At 36.1% G+C, this 16,044-nt stretch overlaps 1 protein-coding gene across 1 annotated transcript in view; it reads left to right on the top strand.

The window, feature by feature from the left end:
- Positions 1 to 16,044, top strand: part of ADGRL4 (adhesion G protein-coupled receptor L4) — a 135,752-nt gene that overhangs the window by 43,373 nt on the left and 76,335 nt on the right. The gene's annotated exons all lie outside the window — the stretch shown is intronic.

Genomic DNA, 16,044 nt, shown 5'->3' with positions numbered 1-16,044 from the left:
TGTTTCTTAACCTGCTTTAATTATTTCTTGGGGCCTTGATTTTTACCATGTATACATTTATTTTCATCTTATTTTATGAAGAAATCATGTAAAATTGTCACAAGACTGATGATGTGAGATCTACCAGACATAAATGATAATATAACATTTCTGTAGCATGCTTTAAGATAAAAGCATATTTGTCTTAAAATGTAAGCAAATGTCATATTTGATCTGGAGAGTATAAAACTTAAGAATTCAAGATTTATTTTCCATGGTCCCAAATTAGACTTCAAATATACAAATCCAATTAGATGTTTCCATCTTGCTAAGGAGACTTCAAGAGACAGAGAAAGACAATGTTGACAGTATGCTGGGGGTGAGAATACTCCAATCTAGGCAGGATCTCTTCAGCTCCTTTCTGGGCTCAGAGAAGTTTGGGATCAGGTAGGCAAAGCAGACAGCTATCAAAGAAGCAAAGAGGTGTTGGGGCAAAGGGAATGTGGATTTTTGATTACTTATTATGCATGCATAGCCTCTGTGTTGCAATGTGAACACCAGGAAGATTTATATCTATAAAAACATCTCATGCCAGCCCTTAAACAACTTGTCGATAATAGATGTTTGACATATTCATACCTGGTGAAATCATGAAAGTTTACTCTTGTGTTCACCTCATTGAACAAGAATTTATTGTTCATCTTTTATGTGACAGGTAATTTCCAGCAATTTCTCAAAATACAAGAATCAGTAAATTGTGATCTTTTTTCCTTGAGACTCTCAGAATTTAAAACAGAGGGCAGATTTGTGGAGAGTTTCTCAGCTTATAATAAAATATGAAAAGATTTCATACACACAATAGCTTTGCATAGTAAGTTTTCCTAAGACGAACTTCCATGAACATTTTTCTCAAGTAGATTGGCAACCTATTTTATACCAATCCGTTTGTTGCTTGCTTAGTTTTGTGTAGCCATAGAATTGAACTATATCCTCACTATTAGTGCATTTTATTTTGCATATTGTGAGATATCTGTCAGATTTGAAAGAATGTTACCTGAAGATGAAAAAATATCAGTGAAGTTAAATTCTGCATTCTTTTCTCTAAGCAAATAAAAACTATTTTCATATATATACATATATATATATATATATAAAACAAAAGACATGAATGCTATTTCACTGTATTTTAAAGAAGAGATGATGACTTATGGAAAATATCAAAAGAAAAAGATGTTATCCTAACATTATCAATATAAAGTTTCAGCTTGGATGGAGAAGACAGGGAAGAGAGGCAAGGAAAGATGTCTTCAATCTAGGTTGGCAGGAGGAAGGGTGAAATCATGATGTGGATAGAAAGAACATGAGAGCCAAAATGGCTGCCATCTTCACAGATAAAGGCATATATGAGTAGGCTAAAACTTACCATATTTATTGTAGGAGAATATTTGGAGAGGTAAATCGAAATACCTAGTAGCTATTGAGTTAGATTGCAGAGAGAAATCACGGATGGAGGAAAAAAAATGTAAGAGTGTCCTCAGTGGCAGTAGTTGAACACAGAAGGATGAATATGATCACTAAGGAGAAGGACAAAAGACTGCAAACTGAGGCATATTAGGAGCACATTAAATATTTATTTAATTATATCCTGGAAGGCCAGGCCCAGTGGCTCATGCCTGTAATCCCAATACTTTGGGAGACCGAGGTGGGTGGATCACCTGAGGTTAGGAGTTCAAGACCAGCCTGACCAGCATGGTGATACCCTGTCTCTACCAAAAAATACAAAATTAGCCAGGCATGATGGTGCATGCCTGTAATCCCAGCTACTTGGGAGGCTGAAGCAGGAGAATTATTTGAACCCGGGAGGAGGGGGTTGCAGTGAGCTGAGATCTTGCCATTGCACTCCAGCCTGGGCAACAAGAGTGAAACTCCATCCAAAAAAAGAAAAAAAAAAAAAGAATTATAGCCTGGAATCCTGCCCATATTCTGATTCTCAAGCCATGTACCATGTTCTTTAACAGAGAAGGGAACAAAGGTTCTAAATGCTTACCTAGTCTCATGCCTGCAAAGCTGCGTTCACCCAGAAAGGGCATCTTTTTCTAAGTCATACAATGGTGCCATATAGGAACATCAGGGTTACATGTGACCCTGATGTCCTGCTGCAAGACTGTTGTGAAGGCCATTAAAAATATTGTCTGACACCTAGCATACAGTAGGTCATTATCAAATGGTGTCTTAGAAAGTGAAACTTAGACTAAACAGAATCAAGTGACTTGAGCAGACCACTTCTTGTTCAAACTGTCTTTCATGACCCATTAGGAGGCCATACAGTCAAAGTAGCAGATCATTACCAGCACTTTAAAACATAGTGAAGTACTCACGTCTGTAATCCCAGCACTTTGGGAGGCCGAGGTGCGTGGACTGAGGTAAAGAGACCAAGACAATCCCGGTCAATATGGTGAAACCCCGTCTCTACTAAAAATACAAAAATTAGCTGGGTGTGGTGGTGTGTACCTGTAGTCCCAGCTACTCAGGAGGCTGAGGCAAGAGAATTGCTTTCACCTAGGAGGAGGAGATTGCAGTGAGCCAAGATCGCACAACTGCACTTCAGCCTGGTGACAGTGAGACACTGTCTAGAAAAAAAAAAATACTGAAGTACATAGACTCATTAAAAAATGGAGCACACACAATAGCTGATGGAAAGATAAATATTTTGATGAAAAAAATTACTCAATTTTATTTATGAATTAATCCATATATGGGTGCATAAAATGAATTTCTTACTATAGATTTGTCTTAGTTCATTTTGACTGCTATAACAAAATACCATAAACTGGATATCTTGTAAAAAACAAAAATGCATTGCTCACAGTTGCGGAAGCTGGAAAGTCTAAGATTAAAGCACTGGCAGATTCATTGTCTGGTGAGGACCTACTTTTTGGTGCCCTCATGCTGTACCCTTGCAGGGTGGAAGGGGTAAATGAGTTCTCTGGAGTCTCTTTTATTAGCGCACTAATCCCTGGAAAAGTTCCTAATTCCTAAAACCATCACCTTGGGGGTTAGGATTTCAACATACAATTTTGGGGGTGGGAAAACACAAACATCAGTCTATTGCAAAATTACTGTAAAAAAAATTGCAAACCGTTAAGAGGCGCACAGTAAAGTGGAAGAGTTAAAACAACATATCCAATTTCCTCTTAACTCTATATCTTATTCACAGTTTGCTTTGTCATGTATATGATCTGAGACACAGGACAATTACGTTAAGTCACTCAATAAGGGTGTCAAGAGTTATAATTATTGTTTCAAGAGCAAGGAATCAGATTCATTGTCAAATTTATGGTATATTCTAAAGGCCTATGGTTATCAGAAATCTAAGTATTGATTTGTGTGATAACTTTACATACTAGATATTTACAACATATATATATCATAAAGTGCAATGTATACAGGTATGGTTCTAAATTCGGAATAGTTTTGCAAAATTTAATAGTTTTAGAAAACCATGATATAAATAGATTTTTTAAAGCCACATTTTATTTCTGTAAAATACTTAACACAAGGATATGCCTTTATGCAAGCATTTTTCTTAAAAGATGCAAGAGATACTTTAACTCATCAATAAGCAATGAGGAATAGGATTCATCTTTGTGTTTTTGGGGATGTTTCACTTCTTAAACTGCGGATATTATCTATTGTTAATGAGTATTCTTCAAAATGTTATTTTGAATGGCTGTACACTTTTAGCTTATTCAAAGTATTTATATTAGGCATTTAGGCTTTGACTTATTCTATATATTATATTACTTCTGTAAATATTCTTGTATATAACTTTTGACAGATCTCTGAACCTTCGAATTAATACCTATCAAAAAGGTTCATGGGAAAATATATGGCCACATTTGGGGATCTTGATGTAAAAGTGTCTATCCTTGAGAAAGCAGGATATGTGAATGCTCTGATTATACTGACTCTGGTTTAGTATACTTTTATGGACAATTTTAGGAAAGTAAAATGTTAAAATAAATGAGTCCAGACCAATAAAATACAAGGAAATACAAATTGAATTTCATTACTTCTATAAGGTGTTTGCTATTAAAAAAGAAAACAAGATTATGAGATCAGGCAGTCCACCAGTCCATGCAATATTCTGACATTTTGCCTAGGAGGTAAACACACGCAAAGGTCAGACTGGAGACATGACTAGCTGAAGATGTTAAGGATGATATGAATGTGTTTTTGCTATTTTGGCCCAATGACTGAGTCCAGTTTAAAAACTATTGGCCTGGCAAATGGTGGTATTGAGTGTGGGATGGTGTTGTAACCAATTTGCCTACTTATTAATCACAGCTTAAAAAACTGTAATTTCTAAATATACTTTGACAATTTCGTAGCTGATAATTGGACTTTCATTTTCTATTTTAATTTTAGTTTCTTTGATTAATAGTAAAGATAAATATTTATGTAGAACAATGAGCTGTTTCTGTTTTCTTCTATGAATTACATAAAGGCATACCTTGGAGATACTGTGAATTTTGTTCTGACTACTGTCATAAAGCCAGTATCACAATAAACCAAGTCACACACTGACTTCAAAAATGAAGCCACAGACCCTTGCGGTGTTACAGTCCTTAAAGATGGTGTGTCTGGATTTTGTTCCTTCTGATGTTGGACGTGTTCAGAGTTTCTTCCTTCCGGTGGGTTTGTGGTCTCTCTGGCTTCAGGAGTGAACCTGCAGATCTTCGCAGTGAGTGTTACAGCTCTTAAGGTGGCAGGTCTGGAGTAGTTCCGTTCCTCCTGTCTGGAGTTGTTCATTCCTCCTGTGGGTTTGTGTTCTTGCTGGCCTCAGGAGTGAAGCTGCAGACCTTCATGGTGAGTGTTACAACTCATAAAGGTGGCATGGACCCAAAGAATGAGCAGCAGCAAGATTTATTGCAAAGAGCAAAAGAACAAAGCTTCCACAGTGTGGAAGGGGACCGCAACAGGTTGCCACTGCAGGCTAGGGCAGCCTGCTTTTATTCCCTTATCTGACCCCACCCACATCCTGCTGCTTGGTCCGTTTTACAGAGAACTGATTGGTCTATTTTACAGAGAGCTGATTGGTGCATTTTGACAGAGTGCTGATTGGTGCATTTACAATCCCTGAGCTAGACACAGAATGCTACACAGAAAAGTTCTCTAAGTCCCTACTAGGTTAGCTAGATACAGAGTACTGATTGGTGCATTTACTAACCTGAGCTAGGTACAGAGAACTGATTGGTGCATATACAATCCTCCAGCTAGACACAAAAGTTCTCCAAGTCCCCACCCTACTCAGGAGCCCAGTTGGCTTTGCCTAGTTGATGCCGCTGCAGGGACCCCTGCCTGTCAGTCCCGCCTTGCACGTTGGCACTACTCAGCCCTTGGGCGGTTGATGGGACCAGGCCATGGGACCAGGTGCCATGGAGCAGGGGGTGGCGCCTGTAAGGGAGGCTAGGGCCACGTGGGTGTCCATGGCTGGTGGAGCTTGGGCTTGGCGGGCTGCAGGTCCTGAGCCTTGCCCCGGGGGGAGGCGGCTGAGACCCTGCCAGAATCTGAATGCGGTGCATGAGGGCCAACAGTGCTGGGGGACCTGGCGCACCCTCCCCAGCTGCTGGCCTGGGTGCTAAGCCCCTCACTGCCGGGACCGCGGCACCAGCCAGCCGCTCAGAGTGCGGCTCGCCAAGTCCGTACCCACCCGGAACTCGCGCTGGCCTGTGAGCGCCACAAGGCAGCCCCAGTTCCCACCCGCGCCTCTCCCTCCACAGCTTCCGGCAAGCAAAGGGAGCAGGTTGCGGCCTTGGCCTGCGCAGAGAGGGGCTCCGATAGTGCAGTGGCTCGCTGAAGGACTCATCAAGCATGGCCAGAGTGTACCCCGAGGTCGAGGAGACACCGAGCGCAAGCAAGGGCTGCTAGCATGTTGTCACCTCTCACTAATGCTATGTACTATTGGATACCAAAGGTAATTCAAAGGCATATTAGAATATAATCTGGAAAAAGACTAGAGTCAATCGTTATTACATAGTAAAGAAAGTACAATGTATTTGTGTAAATAAATGCATACACTTTTAGTAAGTATAGATTAGATAAGTTTTTTCCAAACTATTTTATTGCATTGAAAATGTGTGTTGAAATTTATGGCATCTTAAAATCAAGGAAACAAGGTCTCATTAATAAGTAAACCCAGCTGGCAGTGATGAAGGTGTGGAAAAACTCATCAACATAAGAGAGACTTCAGAAACTTTTCTAAGTAAATTAGTGTATTTTGGATATGGAAAAAAAAAACATTTTAAATCAGAAAAAAATGAATATGCAAAAATAATGATGAAAAAACTTACTCATTTTAGGAAAATAGATTTCAACTTCACATTTTACAGTGAAGTAAATTGCATATGATTCAGGGATTTTATTATAGAAAAAAACAAAAGCAATACAAAAGTATTTCTAAACGTTTTTATAATGTTAGGAGTGTGAATGTTTTAAAATGTAATAGAAGATCATAAACAAGAAAGGAAAGGAATGCAAGACATGATTACAAAAAGATCTCTGCAGCTTGGGAAGCAAACAAGTAAACAAAACAAACTATATCACAAATAAAGTTAAAAACAATTTTAAGTTTAATGTTTATATCGTATCAGTGAGAGGCAATAGTTGATAATTGTTAAAAGGCTCTTGAAAATCTACAAGAAAATTAATAATGCCCAAGCAAAAGACATGAAGAGCCAGTTAACAAAAACAAAATATAAATATCATGTAAATATACAAAAGGGTTCTGTCCTCAGCAATATTTGAGTACATAATCTCAACATGATTATAGAAACGAAATCTTATACTTTGTCTATCAAATTGAAATTGAATGCAAAGGAATTGAGAAATATGCACCTCTCATACATTACTAAATATCTACAAATTTCCTGAAGAGTAGTTTGGCCATGCTGATCAAAGTTTCATGATTGAGAATAATATTTATGTTGTTTTTCTTAAGTAGCCTTTACTACATTGAAAAAAGTTTTCTCCTATCTGATGAATTTTATTAATTACATTTTTGGTATCTATTGACATAAGCACAAATTTTTTAGTAAGTTGGGTGTATCAGATTCATAAAAAGGAAAATTAAAATATTCAGCTATTATTGCACCTTTGTCTACTTCCCTTTGAATGTCGTGTAATTTGTTTCTCTATAGCTTTTAAGCTAAAATGCTGTATTTAAGTTCTATATTTCTAACTACAATTTTTTAATAAACTGAACTTTTAGTGATATAATGTGCTTCTATCTCTTTTAATAACTTTAATCTTAAATTCTACTTTAATATTATGTACCATCCCTATTTTCTTTGTCTGTTGAAATTTTCAAGGTTGTTTCCGTTTAAAATTTTAGTATGTTTATTGCTAACAAAATATAATTGGATTTTGTTTGCAACCTAATCTGACATGCTGTGTCTTATGGGGAAATGCATGTCTTCCTCATTTAGTGTAACAGTTGATATACTTGATTGCTATTCTTATTCCATCAAAATTGTTTAGTGGTAGCTAATTTGTTTTTACTTAGAGTTTTGTTTTTTCTCTTATATTAGATTTTGTAGGCTTACTTTATCTCTTTTTCCCGTTTTTTTTTAATTCAATGGTGAATTTTCAGTACATTTCTCTTTCCAGATACTTATAATAAATTCCATATTTTTGTCCTTTACTAAAATTAGATAATGAGTCTTCTTTCTTCCAGTGTGTTTTACTTGCCCGCTGTGCTCCACCCTTGCCCTAACTAAAGTAATATGAACCCTACTAGATGCAGACTATTTATTTATTTTTATTTATTATTTTATTTTTTTTCTGAGACGGAGTTTTGCTCTCGTTGCCCAGGCTGGAGTTCAATGGCATGACCTTGGCTCACTGCAACCTCCGCCTCCCAGGTTCAAGAGATTCTCCTGCCTCAGCCGCCCAAGTAGATGGGATTACAGGCATGTGCCAGCATACCCAGCTGATTTTGTATTTTTAGTAGAGATGAGGTTTCACCATGTTGGCCAGGCTGGTTTCAAACTCCTGACCTCAGGTGATCCGCCTGCCTTGACCTCCCAACGTGCTGGGATTACAGGCTGGAGCAACCTCGCCCACCTAGTGCAGACTATTTATTGGTTTCTCTTTTCAGCGTGTATCCTATGAGAGTCCTAATTAGCACTTAAGTTACGTGTTCGTGATCACACAGTCATCATCTATTTGAATTTATTGTATTGCAGGGCTTATTGTCCACTTTTTTTTTTTTTTTTTTTTTTTTTTTTTTTTTTTTGAGACGGAGTCTGGCCCAGGCTGGAGTGCAGTGGCCAGATCTCAGCTCACTGCAAGCTCCGCCTCCCGGGTTCACGCCTTTCTCCTGCCTCAGCCTCTGGAGTAGCTGGGACTACAGGCGCCCGCCACCTCGCCCAGCTAGTTTTTTGTATTTTTTTAGTAGAGACGGGGTTTCACCGTGTTAGCCAGAATGGTCTCGATCTCCTGACCTCGTGATCCGCCCGCCTCGGCCTCCCGAAGTGCTGGGATTACAGGCTTGAGCCACCGCGCCCGGCCTGTCCACCATTTTTACCTCTCCATCTAATCTTCCCCTATATAAAATTCTGTCTCCTGAATTCATTGGTATTTGGTTAGAATACTGTCTTGAATATTTTCTTCACACACACTGCATGACTGATCTACTCTCTGAATCCATGTATTTCTACAAATGTCTTTCATTGTGTTCAGAGAATGGTTTCTTTAGCAGGTTAGAGAATTATAAAGACACACTCATTTTATCTCAGTGACATACATGTTACTCTATTGTCTTTAGCAAGAATCTGATACTATTCTAATAGTTTTTCTTTTGTGAACTAGCAGCATTTGTTTTGCGACTGAGAACTTGTAAGATTTTTCTACCAATGATTTAATTTTCCCCATCGAATATGCATTACTTCAATGATTAGAAACAAAATTCAATAAAACTAGGTCCTCAAAAACAACTTCATAGCCACCATGTAAGTCCCAGAGATACTATAAGAGCATTACTCATCTTTACTGTACCGTTGATTGATAAATACAGTAGAATGACAGTTTTAAAGTCTTTGGTCGTTTGAAATAAATGTGTAGAATTTTGTCCTATCCTGCAATGAGCAAGGTAAGTGATTTCCAATATGTACAAACATAAGATTGTTTCATTTCATTTACCTTCTCTATTTATACTTCATTTTGTTTGTTTTTCTAATATGTGTATATTAATAGTTCTAACAAAGAGAACCAAAAAATTGGTAATAATATAAAATGGGAACATTTTCTTAAGTGCTACATTTCCTTCAGAAAATAAGTAAGTGTAAACAGGAACAGAGACTATTCTATACAGGTACTGTTTGTTTGTTTTTTTCCTGGCTTATACATATTTTCAAAGTCTGATTCATAGTCAAAGNCATTTCCTTCAGAAAATAAGTAAGTGTAAACAGGAACAGAGACTATTCTATACAGGTACTGTTTGTTTGTTTTTTTCCTGGCTTATACATATTTTTCAAAGTCTGATTCATAGTCAAAGGGACATTTTTCCTTCAAAAAGTTTTTGAAATGGACCAGCAGTTTCAAGCACTTTAAAAATTCATTCCCAATTAAGATACTGAAAAATAATAATAAATACCCAGCACAAACATTTCATTCTTGTATAACTCTGCTTTATTTTATCTTTACAATTGTAATACTTTTCATTTGATGCATTTTACATTTCCTTTAATAAATTGAACTTGAGTTCATGGTCAAGGAAATATGAGTTACATTATGTGCTTTATAATCAACAATGCAAATGTGAGAAGTGTATCTTCAGTATTGGATATCTGTTTTTATCTGTCTTGTTAATCAATAATTCTGCACATGGGAGGATATATATTCCGTCCTGCACTTAAAGATTCAGGTGCAAAAGCAATTTCCCGAGGGGAAGAAAGATGTAATTCTGTATCTTCCTTTTGGTACCTTTCCTTGTCTTATAAAGAGCATGCTTTTCATTTCATGAATTTTACATTTCCTTTAATAAATTGAACTTGAGTTCATGGTCAAGGAAATGTGAGCTTACACTATGAGCTTTATAAGTCTATTAATTGTCCTGACTGATTGAATCCATCCTGGATTCATGGTAGTTCCTTTTTTCTCTCCTTTCTGGTGATCTTTTCTTCCTCCTTATCTCTTTACCTGTATTTTTACCTTGGTATTCACAAAATAAATACAAACCATAGAAAGTTCATAATTGAGAAGGATGATGATGATTTTTTAAAGTCCCTCATAGCACTGATATGGAAAGAGAATTCCCATTGCTGTTGAAAACAAATGAGCCCAGCAGCTGCATTGGGGAAAAAGAGGGGAAAAAAAAGTTTTCTATGTTACTGTTACTCCACCTTTGAGACAGAGGGCCTGTTTCACAAGGAATCACATAATGGTTATGGTCATTTTAGCGTTCAAATTTACGGAGCAACACTGGCAATCACGTCCAGAGGGAAAATGTGTACAGGAGTGATGCTGCTGTTAAGGTTCCACAGATTTCAAGTTATAATCAATTCGAGCCCGGCCAGTAATATCTCAAGTGATCAAAAAAGAGACAATTCTTTTTTCTTTTTTCTTTTCTTTTCTCCATCTTTGGTCAATACATTAAAAAATGAAATATAAACTAAAATCTTGTTAAGATTCTGGAATACCAGTGTCTTATAAAGCAAATAAACTTCTATCCTATTATACAAAGAAGGTAACATAATCATAAGGTTTGTGGTCAAAAATGTTTCATTACTAGGGGCCTCAATATCACTCTTGAATTTGGAGAATTATATGCTCACTCTTTATGTCTTATTAACAAGTACACTTTATGATAAAGTACACTTCACTCTTCAATGCTAAAAAATAACTTGGGCTTTGGAGTCAGACAGTCTTAAGCATAAAAACTGTGTCTACCGGATTCTCTTTCTATGCTAGCATGATTTAACCCATCTGAGCTTTAGTTTCCTCTTAAGTAAAATGAAGACAATATCAATCACTGCATTGTTGCAACAATTAAGTAAAATAAAATGTGCCATTTAACAGTGCTTGAAATACATGTTTTCTCTGAAATAATTCTTTCATACTATCGGGTATAAATCTTGTTAATCTACTTGTGATGTAACTCCAAAATTACTAAACAAGTAGCTAACCATCAACAACAGAAACAAAGTGCCTACAAATATTTTGAAAATATATTTTAGACATATGCTTCTGTTTATTATGCTAACCCCCCATGTAGTTTACTGGAAAGTTGGGCTGAACCATGTGGAACCCTAAAGGCTTTTTCTGGTCAATGCTGAAAGCAAAAATACGTGGAGAGGCTTCCTTTGTCATTTTTCTCTGCCTTCACATCCTACCCTCAATCCTCTGCGCTTTATCACTTGATTGGTAAGAAGAAGCAAACATAAGGAAGAAGACACGAAGGACAATAAAAAATGGAGGGTGGAAGGCAAAACAAGAGCGCAATAATGCTCATACCCATGCTTGTAAGCTGAGATGGAACATGGGGAGTTAGAAGGAGAGGAAAGGGGTCCATTTAGAGATGAAGCACAAAGAAAAACAGCAGGCTTGCCCCTTTTCTCAGGAGCTGAGAAATACCATGCTCTTGAACCTGACTCATGCTCTGGAAGAGAAGAAGGGAGTCGTGAGCTTTCTCCTACGAATAGACAATTCATGACTGTATAGTTGACTGTGGAACTATTGATACACCTTCTGAAATGTCCTCAGTTAATTGAGGCACATCAACTTTTTATGCCCAAAAGTGACTCCCCATCTTACCCTGCAAGAATGCTCCTCCTCTGCTTCTCCCTGTTCTGATAAGAGGATCAATTTATCCACCAGATCCCTCCAAGTCAGAACGTGGATTTCATTTTTGCTGCTCCTCTCTCTTCAGCCAACTCAAATATCCATTCAATCTCCAATCCCCATTGATATTTTAAGATTATTTTATTATGAAAAATTTAAAATATAGAAAAGCAAAATATGATATAAAAATTTGTATGTAGCCATCACCTGTTTAATCCTACCCTCTTTATCTTCTCCAAATCACTGACTCATAACACCTAAATATGTCTGAAATATTCCCTACTTCTTTCTCCTTGATTCTGCTTTGGTTAGTTCCTCAGGTCTTCTAGTGTTCTACCAGAGCTACTTGGGCCTTAGTTTTCTTTATACTTGAAAATGTGTTTGGAAACTCAAATCCAATCATATTTATCCACTACATAAAATCTGTTGATGGACATCCTTTACCCACTGGATATAATTCCAAATTCTTGGCAAGCGTTTTCTTGGTTTCAGCCATGCCTACCTGCACAGATTCTTGCCCTGAAGCCTCGTGCCCAGTGTCTGACAGTACTCAATTCTCCCCTAAATTATGCTGTTCCTGCAGGCCTCCAGGCATTTAGGTAAACTTTTTCCTTTGCCTGATTGGATTGTGGGGACCCCTTTTGTTTGTCTAAACTCTTGCTTATACTTCAATACCTGACTCCAAACATCACTTCCTTTTCTAATACTTCTCTGTCAATAATCTTTACACTTTGATCTTGCAAATGACCTGAGGAAGCCGTTTTCTTCCAGTTGCCACTGTACTACTAAATACCTCTTTTATTTTTGACACACACTACAATCTAATAATTTGGGTGTTGGTACATCTTCTCCAGTAGCTATGGATACCTTTAAGCTAGGAGCTGTGTGTATGCCTGTGTCTTGCTGTGCTTAACTCAGTGTATCAGTGGTGAACGAGGAAGAATTTTTTCTCAGAGAATACCAAATATTTTTCCTTATTAAAACATTTTGATAACATTTTAAAATATATCTCCAATATAATTGTATTTTAAAGAATTTTTCAAGGGACATCTTAATCTAAGTAGTTATTTTACAATCCACCAAAATTATACAGTTAGTTACAGGGATTAGGTAGTATAACTGGTGAACTGATTTGAACATTAGAAATAAGAGTGCCCAAGAAGCAGACTGTTATTTTTCTATATTATACCCATCCAGAGAAACTTTCTCCTTGAAGATTAATTGTTATGAAGTTGGACCCTGGAAAGTTTAAGGCAATTTAAATAATTCATTTTATATATTACTTCACAAAGGTAATTTCTTGCCTATCTCCACTATCTTGAGGGAAGAGAGAGGTTACTTTCAGATAAGTGGTATTTTACCGAACAAGATTTGAGTTGGACCATTAGGGAATTTGTCCATATCATATATCCAGCCCAGAAGATAGGGAGATAGATAAGGAAATATTTCTCTTTCCAAATTCTTGATAAGAAAGCAAAGAGGTCAAGCGCTCAAAACCATACAGCAGGAAGAGACACAAACATTAATAGCAACTTTTGTTTTTTTCTACCTGTTAATGTAGTACCCAAGACCAGTAACAGCATTTTAGAGTTAAGCAACATATTGGCAAGTTAATCTATTTTTACAAACAGTCAGGTGATATAAAGTGGTTCATTTTCTTGGACTCCAACCAATACCTCAGACCTCGTGAGTTCTTTTCTCTATATTTTTGCATATCATTTTTGCAGCTATAGCCCACAAGGGATGCAATCCTCATCGTCCTCTATATTACCAATAACTGATATGAGAACCAATTTCTTTTAAAGTTTAATATCAACTTCTCCCAGTATGCCATGAATGGAGTCAAATTTAAAGATAAAATGAAAACTTTTATTTTAATAAAACTCAATTATATGCTTCTGTGTTAACTTGCCTTTAGAATGTGAACTCTGACAGCAGGGCACAGATCCTGACTTTTGATTAATTTTACTTATTTCCCAGTATAGACATATTCACTTTTGGGAACTGGGAAACTCCATAAATATTTGAGTAACTGAATGATTGAATCAAACCTAATACGGTTCAAATATTTTGCTTATTTTCAATTTGTGAGCCACTCTCAGTTAATTTTAAGAAACTACTTTAATTTCTATTTTATGCATACATAGACATACGTATCTACTTTCTGAGTATATAGAGCCATATAGAGTTGCATCATGTATTTATTTATACAAAATAGGTAAATTAATTAAATACATACATGTTAATAAAGTATTTTCAGCATTTTATAGAAGACCATTCACAATTTTTCTTACTTTATTGTCCTATTTCAGCAATTTTTCTTTCTTCCTCCTACCTCCATATGTTGTGCTTTAGGGACATTTGACAAGTGCCTGGCAAAATGCTAAATCTAAATACAGAGTCTTAAATATGCTTTTCAATTTTTTTTTTAATTTTAAATTTTTTAAGTGAGTGTGTACTTACTGGTAGCACAAGCTACACAACACCACTTTCTATTGCCTGGTTCTGATGGAATCAAACTTTTACATTACCTGCCTGGCCTATAGAAACTTTTGATAACTCAACCTTCTTTGTTCTTTCATATCTCAAAATTGTTAGTCTCCAGGAGAAGCTCAAAATTCTTCCCTTGCTGCTCTGCTCTTCTGTCTTCCCAATAATAAATCAGCTCAAATGCTAGGGATTAAAATTTTCAAGGGAACTTGAGATTCCCTCTCAACCTGCCAGGAAGGTATCTATGGTAAAATAAAAAGCGATCTGATGCCACAAAGAAAAAACTCTTAGATATGATGCCTGGGCTCCGTCTGCTCTATTTTTTCTCATTAGTTAAAGATAATAATACCTACCTTCTAGAGCTTCTATAAAGCATTAAGCTAATTAATATTTATAAAACATTTAGAATAAATCTTCAACTTTTAGTTATTACTATATGTGAGCAATAGCCAGTATATAAATTAAATGTTACACAACTCACCCTTGAAAAAGAAATTAAGCCTGGTTTGAATAAAATGAAGAATAAAGATTCCAGACATTTTCAAACCTGACTTGTTTTACGATTCCCCTATGATTTCTCTCTGTGCTCCCCAGTTAGGCCCCTTACAATCTTCAGAATATCCCGGTCACTTTTCTGCCTGCATTTTTGTCCAAAATTTTTTATTCCTTTAGTTTCCTTTCTTCGTCTCTTTCTCTCTGATATTTACCTATGCTATATTTTCCAGTTTTAGTCTATCGGTTTTTTAGGGCTGCCATAAAAAATTATGACCAAATTAGTGGCTTAAAATATCAGAAATTTATTCTCTCACAGTTCTGGAGGCTAAAAGTCTAAAATCAAGGTGTCAGCAGAACCATGCTGCTTCAAAAACGTAAAAACATCTAGGGAAGAATCCTTCCTTGCCCCCTCTAACTTTTGTGGTTGCCAACTATCCTTGCCATTCTTTGACTTGCAGTTACATCTTTTAATCTCTGCCTCTGTCTTCACAAAGCCATCTCTTCTGTGTCTCTATGTGCAAATTTCCCTCATTTTATAAGGATGTCAATCATTGAATTAGCACACACCATAATCAAGTATGACCTTGTTTTTCTTTAATTATATATCCAAAGGGCCTATTTCAAACAATGTCACATTCATAGACACCTTGGGGTTGGGACTTGAGCTATGTTTTTTAACACACAATGGGGTTTCATGTCACTGGAAAATATTCTCCTCCAGACCATTATGATAATCTCTAAGAAGCACATATATTCCAATCAATTTATTTAACAGATAATATAAATTTGCCTTCTGATATTTAAAAAGGGGTTATGAATCTTTGTCTTCCCTGATAAATTATATTGTAAGAGTATAAAGGTAAAGACTGTATTATTTACTTTTTAATTTATTGTATTGTATACTCTTCTGTGGACCAATATAATGCATATAGTTGTAAATAAATGCATTAATGAATACATGAAAAGATTGCATGCTGAGTAATGCAAATTTTTTCTGTGGAACAATGGATGAAAATAAATAATACATGATAAGAACATGTCAATTTATAATTTCTGATTTTTCATTTTTAATTTATGTTGTGCTTTTGATGGATTATGAAGAGTACTATAAATTCAAAATGAGCATATATTTGTTGACATGATTATAATTAAATTACATATAAAAATTTGAAAGATATTACCACATAGATTTAATAGTTACATCTAGTGTTTTAAAGTAACAGATCCTATTTTGCTTTG

The sequence above is a fragment of the Rhinopithecus bieti genome, unplaced genomic scaffold, assembly GCF_001698545.2.
Source record: "Rhinopithecus bieti isolate Rb0 unplaced genomic scaffold, ASM169854v2 scaffold_3316, whole genome shotgun sequence".
Taxonomy (NCBI): domain Eukaryota; kingdom Metazoa; phylum Chordata; class Mammalia; order Primates; family Cercopithecidae; genus Rhinopithecus; species Rhinopithecus bieti.
The sequence above is the reverse complement of the archived record's forward strand: the minus strand, read 5'-3'. Positions and strand labels throughout refer to the sequence as shown.